The sequence below is a fragment of the Elephantulus edwardii genome, unplaced genomic scaffold (genome assembly GCF_000299155.1).
Source record: "Elephantulus edwardii isolate Elephantulus edwardi_28Jun2011 unplaced genomic scaffold, EleEdw1.0 scaffold00011, whole genome shotgun sequence".
Taxonomy (NCBI): Eukaryota; Metazoa; Chordata; class Mammalia; order Macroscelidea; family Macroscelididae; genus Elephantulus; species Elephantulus edwardii.
In genome coordinates, this window is record NW_006399761.1 from 30,790,167 (window position 1) to 30,794,417 (window position 4,251).

The following is a 4,251-nucleotide window of genomic DNA, read 5'->3' on the forward strand; positions in this document are numbered from 1 at the left end:
GTATGAATTGCATGTCAACATTGAGAAGATAAAGGTCTTCACCACAGGAGCAACAGTCAACATTATGATAGACAGAGAAAAGATTAAAACTGTCAGGTCAGTCAGTGCTCTTTGCAATATAAGTTCATATCCATAAAGGAAGGATCAAGAAATTGGAACTAGTTCAGTGTGGGAAACTGACAAACCAGGTATGAGGCACCACTATCTCACTCTGCAACCTCGGGCTAATTATTTAACTTTTCTGTGTCCCAAGGTCCCTAGCAAGGGCCATCTCTTACACAGAAAATAAAGAAAAGCTTCAAAATGGAATGTGAAAGAAAGTGCCACCGAGGTCAAAGCAATAAGGCATCAACAGAAGACAAATCTCTTCTCAAACTCAGTCTCAGGGAGTGAGGTTCCATTTGTTCCTGAGCACGTCCACTATAGGCCTATGTGGTGGTGTTGTTGTTGTTGTTGTTGTTGTTATTGTTGTTGTTTTATTGTTTATCCTTGAGTCAGAACCAATCCACAGCTGACCCTCTAGTGAGTTTTCAGAACCAGCAAATTGCTGGAGGAGATTGCCCATCTTTCTCCTCTAGAGCAGCTGGTAGATTTGAGCCATTTACTTTTTGAGCTGGCAGTTCAATTCTTTACCTCTAAGCTGTCAATGCTCCCTATAGGCCTCTGAGAAGTGGTTATTACTGTCAGCTGCAGGCAGGTCAGCCCCCGCTCACGCAGATTCCAAGAACAAAGGAGTGAAATATTGCACAGTCTGACCACTTCCACAATCAGTTGCAAATCGAAATACTTCAGTCCACAGAGTTTTCGCTGACTGCTTTTTCAGGATCTCTTGGCCTTTCTTCCTGATCTGGAAAATCCTCTGAAACCTAGTGGCTGAGTCTCCACTTAATCCTCATTACAGGCTCCTCACAGGGAGCCCTTTCTATGTCTAGACATCCAGAGTCTGCCTCAAAAGCTCATATTTTAGTAGTGGGAGAACAGTGAGAGTTCATGGGGGAAAGAGAAATAAGCACTTGAGGTTTTATAAGGGTAAGCATATCAAATTTATAGTTTAAATAGGGAGCTCTGGTGGCCTAATGGCAAGAAGCTGTGCTATAATCCTGAAGGCATGCGGTTCAAGTCCATCAGCTGCTCGGTGGGAGGATGGACAATCTCCTCTCGTCCAATTAACTTCCTCAGAAAACCCACCAGAGGGCCAGAAATTACTTGCCAATACACAACAACAACAAAACCAAACTAGCTCTACCCAAAGTGCCCACTACCTCTAGCCCAGAACACATTTTCCTCATCTGTAAAATGGTCCTCAAGTTCTTCTGAGGATTGAGATAATGCCTTTAAAATGCGTGTTGCCATGCCTGGCATACAGAACTCAGTATATATTAACTCAAAAACTTGAACTCAGTGCCATTGAGTTGGAAAAGTCTCATAGTTAATGTCCTCAGCAAGTGTTCAGAGGCTGCACAAAGGAGATTGCTCATCTTCCTCCCACAGAGCAGCTGGTAGAGTCTAACCCTTCAATTTTAATGCTTGGCAGTGCAACTTTCTACCCACAAGGACACCAGAGGTGGTGTGATTGTCAGAAGTTTCTTCTTACCAAATTGTGAGTCCCTTAATAACAAGGATTGTACAGCACTGTCTAGCAGCTCTAGTGGTTAGTAGTAACATGTTGGTCTGCAAACCAAAAAGTTGGTAGTTTGAATCCACCAACTGCCACAAGGGAGGAAAATAGAAGATGGAAGGTTGCCGCCTTGAAAAGCCCCATGGAGAGTTACTCTGATGTGACCAACATTTACCAAGCGTGGCATAGCACTTTATAAAGAGGAAGCACTATGTGGATGGGGAGCTGATTAGAAAAGTTGATGCAAACGAATGGCTCAACAGATAAGTGCATGTAGATATACAGGTGAGTGGATGGATGGATGAACGCATGAATGTGTGGAAGAATGGATCTCCAAAGGTGACGGGGAGAACTGTCACTGAAAACCTAAGTCAAGCTCAACTTGAAAGTCAACAGACTGTCAGGTAAGAATTTCAGGACTGAATACTTGCATAATACTTTAATTCTCCTTTTTCTTTTCCCCATGAATATGTTCAGGGACATCAGTCTTTTGGAAAGGATTTCACTCAGACTGTGCAGCTGATAGACATATTGGTAAGTAGCTGATAGATGCTCAAAAGACATAATAGTTGATTCAGAAATATTAGGTGCTCATATCTTTCACATTGGAGAAAAACACAGGAAGCCATCTTCAATCTGACTTGGAGGGGAGGCAAGAAAAGACCTAGAATTCTTACCCAGTCCTCTGACTGCCCCAGTTCCTGAGCTCTGTGTGATCACCACCATAGATTCATTTAAAGTAGGATAATTAGGCCGGTAAGGTTTGAAAAGGCCTGTGCAAGCTCAAAGAAGAGAAAGTGCAGTGTATGATAGGAATGGAAACTAAAGGTGTGAATAGAAAAACAATGGGCTGTAAAGCAAGGGCCGCTGGCAAAAAACATGACAAAGGACAAGACCAGAGTAAAAGAATCAGGAATTAAGAGGGTAAACCAAGAGTTCCGAAAAAGTGAAAAGGATTCCATTAATAATCATTTCCAAAGGCAATAGAGGGTAGAAAACTTAGCAAGGGAAAGAGGAGGAGTAAAGATAAAGTGAACAGCTGCACATTCTTACAAACCCCAGTGCCACAGCCCCGACCTTGCACCTTGCAAGGCACAGGCACAAGACTGATAAGCCCGCAAACACATGAGAGGTGCCCAGGGAACCAGGAAGGCCAGCTTGCCCACCTGGGTCAGCATCACTGCCAGCATCATGGGCCCATCTGAATACAGAAATAAATAGCAGCCAGTTACACGGAACAATTTTGAGGGCTCTATCATGCTCCCCGAAGAAAAAAATTCCCCAACTAGATGCCTATAATTAAAATTAAATTAATTAATATAACTCCACAATTTAAAAATTACTTATTTCGTCTTACTTATTACTTTAATATTTAGTTTCTTATCCTATTTGTTGTTGTTGTTAGGAGTCATATACGGACTCATAGCGACCCTATGAACAAAAGGCCTGAGCGCTGTTCATAGAGTTTCGGAGGCAAGCCATTTCGGGAGTGGATGCCACTCCTGCTCCCAGGCTTATTTTAATCAGGAAGCTCCAGCAAACACTGTCCACCATGGGTGACCATTATCAAAGGCACATCAGGGTCACAGTGTTCAGCATCACAACACCCACGAGTTACCTCTTCACAGCAACGCACAGACCAGTGCTATACCACCTAGAAGAACGTCTGACAAGAAAACAATTTGAACTAGGCCCGAGGGCCCTTTGGGGCTTTAAGCCACCACCTGCCTTAAAGCCTAGGCCAAGCCTCAAGGCCCTCGCTCCTGGGGGAAGAGCAGTACCACACATCAAACCCAAGCCCAAAGGAAGCACAGACCCCACAAACTTGTGATTACTTGTGCACGAGGACCGCCATGCCATGCTCAGGCAACAAGAAGCCACAGAGATTCTGGGTGGAGTCATCCAGGAAACAGCGTGGCCTCCTTCTCCTCCCCCTCCCCAGGCTTTACCACCGCCTGCCTTAAACCTTAGGCAAGTCCTCAAAGGCCTGCTCCACGTCAAACGCGAGTCCGAAAAATGAAAATCGTCCAGCAAATTTTTTAAAATACTAATAGTAAATCCGATTGCAGTCCAGTCAACTCCAACTTACAGAGACTCCACGTTTTTCCGAGCAGAAGTCTGTCCCATAGGGTTTTCAGTGGCGAATATGTTAGACATAAACCCTCAAACCTTCTTCTGAGGCATGTCACGGGTAACAGGAACTGCCGACATTTCACACAGCATTGTACGTCAACCATTTGACTTAACTTCCGTAGAAGCCCTAGGAAACGGCCATGAAATACTATCAGCCAGTTTGATGACTGGCTCAGTGCTTTGCATGTTGTGTTGTTAACTAAAAGGCTGACAGTTCAAATCCACTAGTCACTTAGAAGGGAAAAAAGTGGGCACTCTCCTTCTATGAAGATTTGCAGCTTTGAAACCCATTGGGGCATCATTTTAGTGAGAATAAACAGCAGTGCAGTTAGTAATCCACAATGTAAACAAGCATAGCAAAAAGTCCCTGACTTCTTTTGCTACCATACTGAAGGAAGTGACTCTGAGGTCTAGGATGTCTCCGGAAGTAGACACTAGGTCAAGGAGTGAGTATAAGGCTTTTTTTTTTTTTTAATTTAGGTTGTTTATTTTTCATTTCA